At 35.6% G+C, this 15,907-nt stretch overlaps 2 long non-coding RNA genes across 2 annotated transcripts; one reads left to right on the forward strand and one right to left on the reverse strand.

The window, feature by feature from the left end:
• Positions 1–3,453: 3,453 nt before the first annotated feature.
• Positions 3,454–4,759, forward strand: LOC129905994 (uncharacterized). The gene is made up of 3 exons (XR_008770696.1): positions 3,454–4,435; positions 4,508–4,584; positions 4,649–4,759. It is a non-coding gene; the product is annotated as an uncharacterized LOC129905994 (long non-coding RNA).
• A 70-nt stretch (positions 4,760–4,829) lies between these two features.
• LOC129905989 (uncharacterized) lies at positions 4,830–15,671 on the reverse strand. The gene is made up of 5 exons (XR_008770690.1): positions 14,914–15,671; positions 14,729–14,843; positions 14,311–14,655; positions 14,128–14,240; positions 4,830–4,943 (listed from the first exon to the last, which is right to left on the reverse strand). It is a non-coding gene; the product is annotated as an uncharacterized LOC129905989 (long non-coding RNA).
• Between the last annotated feature and the right edge of the window lie 236 nt (positions 15,672–15,907).

The following is a 15,907-nucleotide window of genomic DNA, read 5'->3' on the forward strand; positions in this document are numbered from 1 at the left end:
AAGACAACAAAATTGTATATATATAGTAGTAATGTAGTGAAATAAAATTAGAATTCATTCGACTTACAACCGAGTTTTACTCAACATTTGGTTCTTCGAGACTTATATTAAAAATTTTCCCCCACCAGTGGTAAGAGATTTTTAATAAACGAACAAGTGAAATTTAGCGTTACCAGAGCTACAAATACTGATAAAGTGAAATTTAGCGTTATCAGAGCTACAAATACTGATAAAGTAAAATTAGAGTTGTCAGAGCTACAAATACTGACAAGTACCTAAAAAAAATATATATAAAGTGAAAATTAGCGTTGTCAGAGCTACAAATACTGACAAGTAAAAAAAATCATATTCAGTGAACAATCATAACAAGTAGAAAAATTCAACAATGTCATCAGAGCATTTAAAAGTAATTGAAAAACAAGTTGAAATATTAAAAAACCACTCACCAAAAATCAAGAAATTCTTGTCTATGCTGAAAAGAATCTTCAAGCATTCAAGGAAAATGACAAGCTACTTCATAAGCTTGGTGTTATTGATGTTCCCTATTTTAAGGAACAATGGATGAAAGGAGCAGAGAGCTACTTTCAGAAAATTCAAAATTTGCTGAAAAACAAAGATCTGGACAGTGTAGAACAAGGCACAAGCGAAGAAATGTTAGCTAGCAAAATAGCAGAAATAAAAACTGTTAATCAGCAGCTAGCCACTGGACTAGACTTGCAGCAAAAACAAATGAATGAGATCATGATGAAAACAATAGGTTAGGTTAGGTTATATGGGCTGACAGTTGATTTTGTTACCGTCACACTTAGATCAATGTAGATCCATTGTGATACCCTGAAGTATTGTAACTTCATGAAAAAGTGTTAACCTATGAATGCTATGGTTGTTCGAGCCATTTGGTGGACTTGACAAAGTTCAGTAGGCTATTGCCTGAGAGTTCCGATAGTTCTTCTAATTCATTAAAGAAGTAGTTTCCTAAGAATTTTTTCCTAGTGCGACAGAGTGCTGGGCAGTGACAGAGGAAGTGAACAGTGTTTTCCTGTTCGTCCTCATTGCCGCAGCCTCTGCATAGATCATCCGTACTAAGCCCCATTTTCTTTTTGTGGTATGCTAGTAGGTTATGTCCCGTTAAGACGCCTATTAGGGATCTTAAGGAAGGTTTACTAAGTAGTAAGATCTTATTTGATTTTTTCTCGTCGAAGTTCGGCCATAGTTTCCTGGTGTGACCGCAGGTTTCTAGGAGGTTCCTTCTTTCATTGATTTTTTGTGAAATATTGTTGACGATATTTCGCTTTATTTCACATTGTGGGATTCTGATGTTAAGGTCAATGAGAGAGGGATCAAGACTTGAGCCCTCCCTTGCAAGCTCATCCGCTTTTTCGTTGCCGAACACATAACTGTGGCCGGGAACTTACGAGTCTTACATTATGCTGCATACCAACACCCTAAGCTCTTCGCGACAGCAAGAAACAAGATTTGACTTGATTAAGGTGGCAGAAATCGCTTTGATTGCCGCTTGGCTATCAATGAAAAAGGTGATGTCAGCGGGTGATATCGCCACCATGGATATTTGTTTAGCAGCATTTTTCACTGCCAATATCTCGGCTTGGAAGACACTGCTGTGAACGGGGAGCCTGAAAGAACTGGCTAGGTTTAGGTTTTCTGAGTAAAAACCTGCACCAACCCCAGTGTTCATTTTCGAACCATCAGTAAAGATGGCGATAGTCGACTCATTTGAGAAAGGTACACTGTTTTCCCAATCTTGTCTGTTAGGGAAACTGACATTAAAAGACTTGTTGAAGTCTAAGTAAGGGGTCATGTAATCTGTACTTACGTTGTTGCCAACGTAGTTAGAAAGGATCGTAGTATGGCCGTTTTGACTAGTATTCCAAATGTTGGTTTGACTGAGTCGTAGGGCGCTGTTTGCTGCTAATTCTTGTACAAATAGATCTAAGGGAGTGAGATTAAGGATTGCTTCCAGACCTGCGGTTAGAGTGGACCACCCCCGTAGTGCTAATGCATGCTGTTCTTTGTACTTTGGTTAGGGTCTTCAAGTTCGTGAATTTCTCCAGAGCTTGCCACCAGACTAAGCTGCCATAAGTCAGAATGGGTCTGACAATAGCGGTATACATCCACATGATTATTTTAGGATTTGGTCCCCAGTTTCTGCCAAGAATTCTATTACATGAGTAAAGTGCAAACGTGGCTTTCTTATATCTTTCTTGAATGTTTGGACCCCAGTTAAGTTTCTTATCCAAGATCACTCCGAGATATTTCGCTTTATCCGAAATCATAAGTGGGGTTCCATCAATTTTTGGCACTGCAAAAGGAGGAATTTTCCTTCTGTTTGTGAAAAGTACCAGTTCTATTTAAGGGGGTTTACTTTAAGACCGCATCTCCTGGTCCAGTTACTGACCTTGGATAATGCGCTTTCTAATTGTTCGCTTACAGTGGTTAGGTATTTACCTGTCGCTAGAAGAGCTAGATCGTCTGCGTAGGCTATATCCTTGACACCGCTGTTATTCAGTTTGATGAGAATCTCATTCATCACCAAAATCCAAAGAAGAGGTGATAGAATACCGCCTTGTGGGGTTCCTCTAGATGCGTACATTTTTATATGTGACCCACCTAATTCACTATTTATTTGTCTGTTTTTCAACATGCACACGATCCATTTTATCACCGTGTCTTCTATTTTAAGATCAGTGAGTGCTTTTTCAATTGCACTATTATGAACATTATTGAATGCTCCTTCTATGTCTAGAAATGCTGCGAGGGTATATTCTTTAACCACAAGTGACTTTTCTATTGTTCTGACTGCACAGTGTTAAGCTGTCTCTACACTTCTCCCTTTTGTATATGCATGCTGAAAGGGTGATATAGTCTCCGGTCTTAAATAACTGCGGATATGTATATCGATTAACCTTTCTAGTGTTTTGAGTGTAAAAGAAGTTAGACTGATAGTGTTGCGGACGTCTGTTGCTTCTGAAAAAGAAAAAAAAATTAGTAAACAAACAAACCAAACTATAAATATGCGACAAATGAACAAACTTACCTTAAATGACGAATCCTGTTCTTTGGTATTGAGTACCTGAAATAAATAGAAAAGAAAAAAAGGGAAATACCTCGAAAATAATAAATAAAATTTAATTCTTACCAAATTGCTGCCATCTTGTCCTTCTTCTTTGTCCGTGTTGTTTTCAATGTCAATCATGAATGTCAATGTATAGACCTTTGACAATTTATTACATAGATTGGGTACCCATAGATAATAATAACCGAGATGATTGGCTTTCCAGTACTGGAATATGATTGGTTGGAAAGCTAACTCGGTGAAAATTGTACTAGAGCAAAATGGATAAGGAAATCTATGGTTAAAGTAGCACCGACATTTAAATTAAAGGTAGCAACTATTTCTATCATCAAAAATTACATGAGATCCATTTTTACACCAAAAGGGGTGAAATAAGAATTCGTTTGCTATAAGTGTTATATTTTTCGTTATAACTTTTATATTCACCCGGTTTTATACGTCATATTCTGTTTATTTATTTAAATCGTACGTCTTTTAAGCTATCTCATCGTTTGGTCCAAGTTATTTTACGTTTACACGCGTTATTTTTGCTGTTTACACGTGACGTTTTGTCTTGTCAGCCTAAATATAACTCCGTTTTATGTGTTTTCGCGTTTCTTTCGATGTTTTTACGGATAATAGTTGTCATTTCTAGTCTTTATTACGTTTTGTGTCAAAGTACAAGCGTGTTCTGAATGTTTTGAAAAATTAAAAGTTATAAAATTGATGGATACGCATGGTTAACTGTATGTGATGATAGAAATGGTTTAATTCGCAGTTTCTATAATGCTCTAGCTGCAATAAATTGTATTTAACCACAAATACTCGAGGTAAAAATATTTTTTTATCCTAGCGCCATCTTCACTCGAGAGTGAAAACAAATCCAGCGCCTGGGCTACACCGTCAGTATTTCTGAACACACCCCGGCTGAATATACGAACAAATTAAAATTTAAACAGAGAGGGACAACTATATATCGACGTAAGAATAGGTTTTGTATGATGGTATATGTATGGCTTAGGTAAAAGTATGAAAATCGGATGATGTTTTGCAGTTAATTGAAAACCGTTCAATTTTTTTTGCTAACTTAGATAATAATTTTTATACCAAAATATACTCATCTCCCTCTTACTCCCTCTGACGAGCTAAATGGAAAATGTATTTTCTTTTGACATTTTTGCACGTCATTCTATCAAAGAAGTTTGTCCAACCTAAGTGGTGAAAATTTAAATATTTTTTTTAAATAAAGAAAAGAAAACCACCACCATATAATAAGTAGTGACTTTTTTTTTTAAATTCAAAGTGCTTAAATCGCCAAATTAAAAGGCAAACAAAATTGGAATTCTTTTATATAAAATTGTGGTGTGTATTAATGTTAATTTTTTTTGTGAATATTTTTTTTATTTGCGTGTCCTTTTTTTTTGGACATTATAGGAGACTCTCCGTACTTTAGTCGTTTGACTCTACGACGTTTAAACGTAAAACAGAAAAATTAAAATAACAATTAAGTGGTGAGTTTGGAAATTTTTATTTTTTTTTGTTCATACAAAAATATTAAGATGTTAAAATTACTAGGTTGATTTTCGGCGGTCCAAGATATCCATCTTAGAACTGGACCGCCGCACGTTTTTTTATTATAAAAAAATTTTCTGGTTTCTTTTATTTGAATAATCCTTACTGCCTGAACTGTGGTCAATTTCGGTTAATCATTTTGGATCTGGGCGAGCGAAAGCCACATAAAGGACGTGGTTTGAGGTTCCAATCTAAGAGGTCGGAGCTCTTACGCAGCCATCCGAGCCGCCCGTCCACCGGAGCACCTCGTCCTTATAGAGTCCCAGCTGGCTGCAACGTTAATCCCCAAGAAAAGATCCTGAAACAAAGAAAAACGAAATTAGTAAAAGAAACCAGGTCACAGTGAGTTTTTTTTTTAAGCAAATAAGAATTTTTGAAGAAGGATTATTTTGGAAAATTCCACAAATCAACCCGTATCAAATTATCAGATCGAGAAGGAGATTTTTTGTGTTTGTGTTTGTCCTATAATTCTATCATAATTGTATAAATCAAGGCGTGAAGTTTCAGTCCATTCATTATATCTTATATATTTTTTTTCTCTTATTTTTTTTGATTTATGTAAAGTGATTTTAAAAGTTTTCTCCAGTGTCGTCGGAGTTCCTATAATTGTTTTTGAAGTGCCTTTTTCAGCTACCTCCACAGAGCTCTTTAGGGGTAGGGAGAATTAGTGCCTTGTTTCGTACGAATTTTTAGGGAGTCTAAGGGCCCAAAAAGGGTGTTCCTATATTTTTTTTGTGGCAGTTTTCGACATTGTTTTTGGGAAGAGTTTTTGAAGTCACAGTGTAAATTTATATTGTTTTTTTTGTTATATTATAACGTTTGTTAATTTTTTTTCTTAATTTTGTTTATTTTTTTTTTTAAATATTTACGTTTAATAGAATAAGTAATGTATATTTATTATAGTTTAAAAGATATACGTAATTTAAATTCATTTTGCCTGAAAACGTTTAAATAAAGAAACTTCTTAACGCCCTAAAAGTGGAAATGAAATTGTTTATCTGTTCCCAGAGGTGGAACATGCGTACTTGAAGAAAATTTTCAGGGGTGCCACGGTAGCGGAGTTTCAGGGAAGATGATATGATCTGAAACCGATCATCCACCATTTTGGGGGAATTCAAACATGGCCGCGGATTTCCATGGTTGGGAGGGTATAGGCCACACTGCACCAACATCCGCAGTGCCCTTGAGATGATGATAGTCCGTCTGCTGTCACATCTGTCAAAAACGGTTTTTTTCGATTTTTGCTCTCGGCCTGATTTATGTTTTTGTTTGCAGGTGAGGTTAAGTTTCGGGGGCAAGATCCCCCCCATCCGGCGAGCTTATGCCGTGCATCGCAAGCAGGCCACGTCCTCCGGAACTTAGCATTCCTTCCTTTCCTTTCCAAACACTTCCTTTTCTAATTTCCTACCTCATCCTATTTCCTACCTTACCGACCTAACTACACCTCCTCCGCTCCTCTTGCCTCGCAACAAAATGGCGCCCAACGTCTAAGGCACTTGTCTTAGATTTTTGTAGTCTTAGTTTCAGTTTTTTTATGTTGTGAAGTTTCAACCAAACTTACTGTGAATTTTTAAGTCTCGTAAGTCTGCACCAGGAAAGTCCCAGAGACATACCTAGGTGTATCGCGACGAGTTCTTGAAAATTCACAGTGACTGCGGTTAGTGTTTGTTTGCGTTTATCTCTTGTTGCTGCATAGTCTCTGAAAACACGTAAGTCTGCACCAGGAAGATCCCAGAGATGTACCTAGGTGTATTGCGACGTTGTTTTTCATGAACTTGCAGTAGCAACAGATAACGTAATTTGTATCGTTTTTCCCTAATCATATCCTAATACATTTTACTTTTCAATTTCTAATTTTCAATTTTCTTATCCTATAGTCTTGTGAATTCCTACTTGAAAGTGATGTTTGTTTTGAATTTTAGTCTGCCTTCATCCTTTCAATATTGTTTGTCGAGTTTTACTAGTCGTTTCATGTCTTCTAGACAAGGTCCTTGAGACAGTCTAGGATTGTGGGAACGATTAGGAAAACTTTGTAATGTGATTTGTTAGTGTTTCTAATAGAGTTCTGGTCCAAAATTATTGTCATCTCAAGGGAGTTTAGTTCGTCTGTCTGAAGTCTTTTTTTTTAGAGATATCGTTAGTAGGATCGTATCATCTCGCTTCGAAGCTACCTGAAGCACCCCGTATTCGTAAGAAACAAACCCTACAAACTAATATTCTTTTTTTTGGAAAATTACTAAAACTCTTAAAGTTATTTTTGAAAGTTATAACCTCGTCAAGTACTTTTAGAAAACAATTTCTAAAAGTAAAAATACTTTAAAGAAAAAAATAATACGTGTCTACTGAAGTATTAGTACATACACAAACACAAATACACTAAAATACAAAAAAATCTTTTATAATACTGAGCAATAAAAACACAAAATATACAAAAATACAATACTACCAAAATATCTCTAAATCTAAATTTCAAAAATTACAAAATTTTGATTTAGATCTTCGTTTATAGTTTTTGTTTTTCTTTCTTGTTTGAATTTTCGTTTTGTTAGAAAAAAATTTCTTAAAAGTTTAAGTTTTTTTTTTTGAAAATAGAAAAAAATATTAAACTAAGATTAAGAAAATTACTCATTTTTCGTTAAGTTCTAATTGAAATCTTTTCTTTTTTTTGAAAAAAAAGGAATTTTTGAATTATTTTTAGAAACTCCTGAAATTTTTGAAAGTTTAGTTTTCGTTAATTTATTTTGTTTTCTTAGTTAAGTTTTCGTTTCATTTATCAAGTTAATATAGTTTCGTCATTCTTCAATTCAATCTTTTGTATTTTCAAAGTTTGCAATTGGAGAAACTTTAAATTTTCTATTTTGTTTATAAAACTTAAGTCTTTTTCTAAGGAAAAGGTACTTTAAGATTTTCAAAAACATAAGAATTTAGAAAATTATTGTTATTTATTTTTCGTTTAGTTTTAGGTACAATTTTCTGTTTGTTTTTCAAGTTTTTTTTTTAAATACTTATTTATTTATTAAAAAAATTTCGTTTTCTTTGATTTTTTTTTTCAAATTTCATTTTTTGGTTTTGGAAAATACTTTAATTTTTTTGTAGTTTAAGTTTTTTTCATTATTTAATCAATTTTTTTGTTCAGTTGATTTTTTTAAAATCTTTCTTTAGTTATTAAAACAAATTCTTAAAAAAATCATTAAATAGTTTTCAATATTTATTATTTTCACAATTTTTTTTCGTTATTTATTCATTATTTCGTTTATTCAAACATTTTTCGTTTTTTTTGTTAATTTATTACATATTCATTTTTTTTGATAATTATTTTCTTGTTACAGTTACATAAATTTAATTTTTTTGTTCATTTTTCAAAATTTAGAGTTTGTTTTTTGAACAGTAAGAACATTTTTTTATTTTTTTTTTGGTAAAAGGTTACAGTTTTTGTTAATTAATTTATTTTTTTGTTACAATATCTTATTTAGATTTATTTATTATAATACATTCGTTTTTTCTTGGTTTTTGAAAATAATAAAATAATACAAGGTAAAATTAGGATTAATTAGTTTCAAAAACTCACCACTTTCACTTTTGAATTTCGATATCCTTGTTGAGTCCGTTGAAATAAAAATCCAAAATGGCACACGCTAATAAAGAAGAAGAGGAACGCATACAGCGAATGCTCCAAGAGGCTGAAAGAGAAGAGAGGAGAATTACAAGATCAGCTATACAAAATAATAACACCGGTGCGAGGCCCAAAGTCCTACACTCACCTCCACCTACTGATAGGCAAACTAGGTCCTCCTCTCAAAACATAGGCAGTGCTGGCGGTGTAGTTCCAAATGTTCCAAATCCCAACGTACTTAATAGTAATGGTACGAATCCAAATGGTCAAAGTACCAACAATCCAAATGTTAGTCGTAATACTAACTCGATAACCACCCCAACTTACAGTGATCTTAGTGGGGCGGGGGCAGACAACACAGTCAGGCAAGCTCAAGGTCAAGTAGATATTGATAGGGCTACAGGTATCCATAACAACCAAGGTTCGAGAGGTATCCTCGATAGCATAAGTCAAACCCTGCAGAAAACAAGACAAAAGAAAGTGTTACCAAATAATGTTACTTCGTTTATAGAAACACAAATAGCAAGAAGCATATCTACCTGTCAGGAAGTGTTGCAGCAGAATGTGGAGAGAGCCATTAGCGAAGGTATACAGAGTCAATTAAGTGGTTTTCTAGAACAGCTAACTTTGGCGATGCCAGTTCCACCTGTTAGTGTACCGACTCACAGTCAACAACCACCAACGTCAAATCAATTCCACGTAGTTCCACCACCAGTTGCAAGTTATAACCCTGCTCCTGCAGGGCCACCACCAGTGTATGCAAATCCCTTAGCTGATCAAGGTAGAAGTGCGTTTGTACCAGTAGGGCGTCAAGGTAGAAATAATCCAATTCAGTCGACTACCCCGGAAATACCTTTCCAACCGCAGTACAATCCTCCAGTTTTTGGGAGTTATCAAACTCCATTTACACCTTTCCCTTATCCACCTCCAGTTATAAGTCCATTTATGACTTCTGGATATCGAGCTCCAACAAGGTTAGATAAGTGGGGTATAGGGAAGTTCGACGGCCTGTCGGACCACCTGACAGTCGAAAACTTCGTGGTTAGGGTAGAGCAGCAGCAGAAGCGGCATGCGTCTCCTTGGAAGGAGGTACTGAGAGACTTCCACCAATTGCTCTCGGGTCCGGCATTAGATTGGTTCTGGCAGTACCAAGGAGACAAAGATTTAGATTGGCCAACCTTAAAAGAAGCTTTGCTAAGCCGATACCAAAACCCCCTTACTGATATAGAAATCGTACGGAATATTATAAAACGGAAACAAAATCCGAACGAGAGTAGTGAGGAATTCTTCGTAGCGATAAACAAAATGAGGTACCAGTTGCGAATGGCAATTCCAGAAGCTGATATAGTAAAGGTATTAAAACGAAACCTCAACGACAAATTAAGAAATTTGGTTTTCCCTCAAGCAATCTTTTCCCTTGATCAGCTGAGACATGTTTGCAAGGAAGTAGAAGCTGCGTTTCCGAAGAAGGATAGTGAACTGCCGAAGCCAACTGGTAGGCCTTCAGCTAGGTATGGTGTGAACGAGCTGGAGTATGAAGATGAATACCAGCCTTCGGAGGAACGACTAGCGGCTAATCAGTTTGGTCAGACACGTTCGAAAAACCCTCCTCGGAAACAGGCTGATGCTTCCACTCTTGAGTGTTGGAACTGCAAAGGAAGAAACTAGTTTAAAAACTCTTCCACCGGGGGAAGAGCAAAAAATTAAAATTTTAAAACGTGAAGGTGAATGTATAAGTGTAGATTTTGAGGAAAAAGAGAAGAACTTATTCCAAATAAGGCCGTTACATATCCGTCTCCAAGAATACGAACGCGCCAAAGAGAGAATTTTTAATAGTGAGATTAGTATACCATCTAAAGAAATTTTTAAATGTAGGGAAAGATACCGAGCGCGAAGAGCAAATAAATTGAAAATGTCTTCGATTTTAAATTTATCCTCAGACCCTCGACCCTATGCCCGGATTAAATTGGGCGAAAAAGAAGTTTTTGGTTTGCTCGACAGTGGAGCCAGCGTAAGCATATTAGGAAAAAATTGTATGCAGCTAGTCGAAGAGCTCGGTTGTCGAATAACTCCATTTAGATCCGGAGTGAAAACGGCGGACGGTAAAAGTCAGTCGATAGAAGGTAAAATCGAAATTAAAGTTCGTCATAATGACCAAGAAGAGGAGCTCACGTTTTTCCTCGTTCCTAACTTGGATCAAGAGATCTACCTAGGTGTTGACTTTTGGAAAGCGTTCAAGTTAGCACCAGGAATAGTTAGTAGTGTTTCTCTCGAAGAAAATTCTGAAGTGCTGAACGCTCACCAGTTGAGTATCGATCAGCAGGCCAGATTGGATACAGTCAAGCAGAAGTTTTTATGTTTCGACCGGGATGGTCTTGGAAAGACGACGTTGATGGAGCACGTCATAGATACTGGTGATGCGCTCCCTGTGAAGCAGCGTCACTACCCTGTCTCTCCAGCGATACAAGCCATTTTGTATGAAGAGTTAGACCGGATGTTGAGTCTCGGCGTTATAGAAGTGAGTGAAAGCCCGTGGTGTTCGCCAGTGGTTCTCTTGCGGAAACCAGGTAAAAATAGACTTTGCCTGAGTTCTCGTAAGGTGAACTCACTGACGAAGAAAAATGCTAATCCACTTCCACATATCGAGGGACTTCTCAGCCGACTACCGGATACATACTACATTAGTAGTATTGATCTAAAGGAAGCATTTTGGCAAATACCGTTGGAGAAACAGAGTAGGGAAAAGACTGCCTTTGCGGTACCGGGAAGACCCTTGTACCAATTTACTGTTATGCCCTTTGGATTGTGTAATGCAGCCCAAAGGTTATGCCAGTTGATGGACAAGGTGATTCCTGCACGACTTAGGGATCGTGTATTCGTGTATCTGGACGATTTGCTTATCATGGCGCCGGATTTCGAGACGCATATCGCCCTGTTAAGCGAAGTAGCCGACTGCTTACGCAAAGCGAATCTAACCATCAACATGAAGAAATCCAAGTTTTGCTTCAAGGAGTTGAAATACTTGGGCTTCATAGTTGGTGGTGGACGGCTTAAAACCGATCCTGGTAAGGTGGAGGCGATAGTGGATTTTCCACTTCCCAAAACCCAAAAACAGGTTCGGCGGTTACTTGGTTTAGCAGGCTGGTATCGGAAATTCATATACAATTTTTCTAGCCTGACTGCACCCCTGACGGATCTGCTGGGCAAGAAAAATGTAAAATTCAAAATGACTGAGGAAGCACTGAAGGCGTTTGAGGAATTGAAAAGTGCTTTGACTTCGGCTCCAGTTCTTTCGCACCCGGACTTCACAAAAAGATTTTATATCCAATGTGATGCTTCGGATGCGGGGATCGGAGCCGTATTGTTCCAAAGAGACGAGGAGGACGGTGAAGTCCCTATAGCGTATATGTCGCAGAAATTTAATAAGAGCCAGAGAAACTACAGTGTGACCGAGAAGGAGTGTATGGCCGCGGTGATGGCTGTGAAGAAATTCAGGCCGTATGTCGAAGGCATGGACTTCACTGTCATTACTGACCACTCCAGCCTTCAATGGCTGATGAACATGAAGGATTTGAGTGGAAAACTCGCAAGGTGGAGTTTGTCATTGCAGACCTATGTCTTCGACATACAGCACCGTAAAGGTAGCCAGAATGTAGTACCGGATACTCTTTCTCGGGTACACGTAGATTCTCTGGACTTGGAAGATGTTGCCCCGTGGATTGACTTAGAGTCAGAAGAATTTCAGTCGGAAGAATATTTAAAGCTTATTAAAACTATAAACGAGCGTAAAAATGAACTTCCCGATTTAAAAATTGAAGAAGGATATGTCTATAAAAAAGCTTTTAGAAGGTTAGGCGACGAAGAAATGTTAGAGCATTCTTGGTTGCTTTGGGTTCCAACCGAATTAACTGAAGGAATCGTTTATAGGGCACACGATCCACCGAAATCTGCGCATGGTGGAATTTCGAAAACTTTAAACCGTATCAGGCAGTTTTTCTACTGGCCTAATATGACTGTGCATGTGCGTGATTATGTTTCTAATTGTAGTGTGTGTAAACAATGTAAAGCGTCTAACCAAGTATCTCGTCCCCCGATCGTGACCTCGTATTGTAGTAATCGCCCATTTGAAAAACTATATATAGACTTTTTAGGACCTTATCCGAGGTCAAAATTAGGAAATGTATATGTGTTTGTTGTTTTAGACCATTTGTCCAAATTTGTTTTGTTGAAAGCGTTAAGAAAGGCAGATACGATTAGTGTGTTAAAATTTTTAAAAGAAGAGGTGATTAATATGTTTGGAGTTCCAAACATAATCCACTCCGATAACGGAAAACAATTTTGTGCCAAAGAGTTCCAAAATTTTGTTTCAAAATATGGCATAAGACATTTTAGAACTGCGAACTATGCACCGCAATCGAATGCGTCGGAGAGGGTTAACCGCTCATTGCTAGCAGCTATCCGATCATACCTCAAAAATGATCAAAAAGATTGGGATTCCCACCTTGGAGATATTGCTTGTGCATTAAGGAGTGCGGTTCATAGCTCTATTGGTGTATCACCTTATTATGCTTTATTTGGTACTAATATGATGATGCACGGTAGTAGTTATGAGCTAGCAAGAAAGTTGAACGCGATAGACGACAGTGAGTTGTTAACTCTTCCCCGACAAAATCGATTGCAGTGCATAAGGAATCAGATTCGCGAAAATATTATGAAGGCCAACGATAAATCCGCGAGGACATATAACGTCCGAACTAAGAATGTTCGTTATATCCCTGGACAAGAGGTGTACCGGAGGAATTTTGTACTAAGCGACTCGTCAAAATATCTTTCGGCTAAACTGTCACCAAAATACATAAAGTGCCGAGTAGTTAAACAAGTTGGCAATCACATGTACGAACTTGAAAATCTTAATGGTAAACGAATCGGTATATTCCACGCGAAAGACCTCAAACAATAAACAAATTTTATATATTTATCCGCAAATGCCGTTTAAAATACTCGAAAAAGTTTTCACGATTCGTAGACAATTTTGTAATAAGAGATGAAAAAACAAAATAAAACAAAACAAAATAAACCTCATGTTCGAAACACCCTGTGTCGAAATAATTTCCCAACGATGTCGATATAAAAGATTAAAAAAATGTTTGTTGTATTAAATTTATATATTTATTGCATGCCTTTAATTTATTTTATATGTTATGTGTAATTTTATGTTTACTGTTGAATGTTATTTATTTATTAACTTTTTAATTATTTTAAACTAACTGTGATATTAGGTTATAAATAGTAATTAGTATGAGCATCTGTGATTTCTAGATTTAAGTTACTAATCACTTGCCCTGTGATATTTTTAATTTTTTTATAATCGACTGATAGCTTAGGTACTAACATTAATACTGTGATAATATTTTTAATTTTTTTATTTTATTTGTATAAGTTATTTTAATAGTTTTACAAAAAGTATAATCTGTGATATTTAGTATAAGTTTAGTTTAATTACTTAATTTAATCAAAATCTGTGATATTTACTTTTATTTAATTTTTTCGAACTTAGTAATTTTTACTTATTTATTTAATTTTATGTTCTTTATAACTTTGATACAAGTCCAGTGTCTTTATTATTTATTTTTCTCGTACCATTGTAGTTATGCGTGAATTTTACTTATTTATTTAATTTTTGTTCGTTATAACTATGATACCAGTCCACTGTGTTTTAACTATTCATTTTTCTGGTATCATTTAAGTTATGCATGATTTATTGTTAAATGTAATATTAGATTTTTTTTTTTAAACCAAATATATGACCTTTAAATGTCAGGCCAGTTCTTATAAATAACTAAAATAAAACTTATGATTAATCACTCACCGGTTTTTCTCTCCACTTCTGCAACATAGATAGGGGTAGGTTCTTGTGCGGCGATTGTAACTTCCAAATTTAAAATAACTTGTCCTTGAATCTTTGAGCCTGTATTAAATTATCTGCGTATAGAAAAGAAAAAAAAACAAATAAGTATAACTCAAGTTAATAGAATTAAATAACAGCACTTACCTGTACAGTTTTATCCGCGTCATGAGTTATTTTATGATTATAAACTACTAAGCTAATTTAAGCCCGGCTTATAACATGGGTTACTCCCCACGGACGAAAATTTAGTCCAACCAATTCCAAAATGATAGAGAAACTATTTTGTTGGTCCCAAAACCATGCCGCATGGATTGGAGTTTCATTATAAACCAAAAATCACTTTTCACCGGCCGAGAATTTTTTTTACATTTTCACCGGGTGAGAATGTTCACCACGATGAGTATCCGTTTGTAGTTTTAGGAACTTCTACCTCCCAATTACAACCACGTGCTCTATTAGTCCATGAGAAACCAGTCCATTAAGGTTGTGCTGTAAATCCAATTAGAAAAAAAAATATCCAATTAAAATATTAACATTGAAATGCTGATTCTATTTTTCTTACTTTCCGTACTGAATAATCCTGTAGAAATCTAATTCCCAGGCGACCTTTTTGTTTCTTCCTCGAAAATTTCACGAAATTTTCTCCGAAGAAATTTTGTTGCGGACGCCTGTTGCTGCTGAAAAAGAAAAAAAAATTAGTAAACAAACAAACCAAACTATAAATATGCGACAAATGAACAAACTTACCTTATATGACGAATCCTGTTCTTTGGTATGGAGTACCTGAAATAAATAGAAAAGAAAAAAAGGGAAATACCTCGAAAATAATAAATAAAATTTAATTCTTACCAAATTGCTGCCATCTTGTCCTTCTTCTTTGTCCGTGTTGTTTTCAATGTCAATCATGAATGTCAATGTATAGACCTTTGACAATTTATTACATAGATTGGGTACCCATAGATAATAATAACCGAGATGATTGGCTTTCCAGTACTGGAATATGATTGGTTGGAAAGCTAACTCGGTGAAAATTGTACTAGAGCAAAATGGATAAGGAAATCTATGGTTAAAGTAGCACCGACATTTAAATTAAAGGTAGCAACTATTTCTATCATCAAAAATTACATGAGATCCATTTTTACACCAAAAGGGGTGAAATAAGAATTCGTTTGCTATAAGTGTTATATTTTTCGTTATAACTTTTATATTCACCCGGTTTTATACGTCATATTCTGTTTATTTATTTAAATCGTACGTCTTTTAAGCTATCTCATCGTTTGGTCCAAGTTATTTTACGTTTACACGCGTTATTTTTGCTGTTTACACGTGACGTTTTGTCTTGTCAGCCTAAATATAACTCCGTTTTATGTGTTTTCGCGTTTCTTTCGATGTTTTTACGGATAATAGTTGTCATTTCTAGTCTTTATTACGTTTTGTGTCAAAGTACAAGCGTGTTCTGAATGTTTTGAAAAATTAAAAGTTATAAAATTGATGGATACGCATGGTTAACTGTATGTGATGATAGAAATGGTTTAATTCGCAGTTTCTATAATGCTCTAGCTGCAATAAATTGTATTTAACCACAAATACTCGAGGTAAAAATATTTTTTTATCCTAGCGCCATCTTCACTCGAGAGTGAAAACAAATCCAGCGCCTGGGCTACACCGTCAGTATTTCTGAACACACCCCGGCTGAATATACGAACAAATTAAAATTTAAACAGAGAGGGACAACTATATA

The sequence above is a fragment of the Episyrphus balteatus genome, chromosome 1 (assembly GCF_945859705.1).
Source record: "Episyrphus balteatus chromosome 1, idEpiBalt1.1, whole genome shotgun sequence".
Classification (NCBI taxonomy): Eukaryota; Metazoa; Arthropoda; class Insecta; order Diptera; family Syrphidae; genus Episyrphus; species Episyrphus balteatus.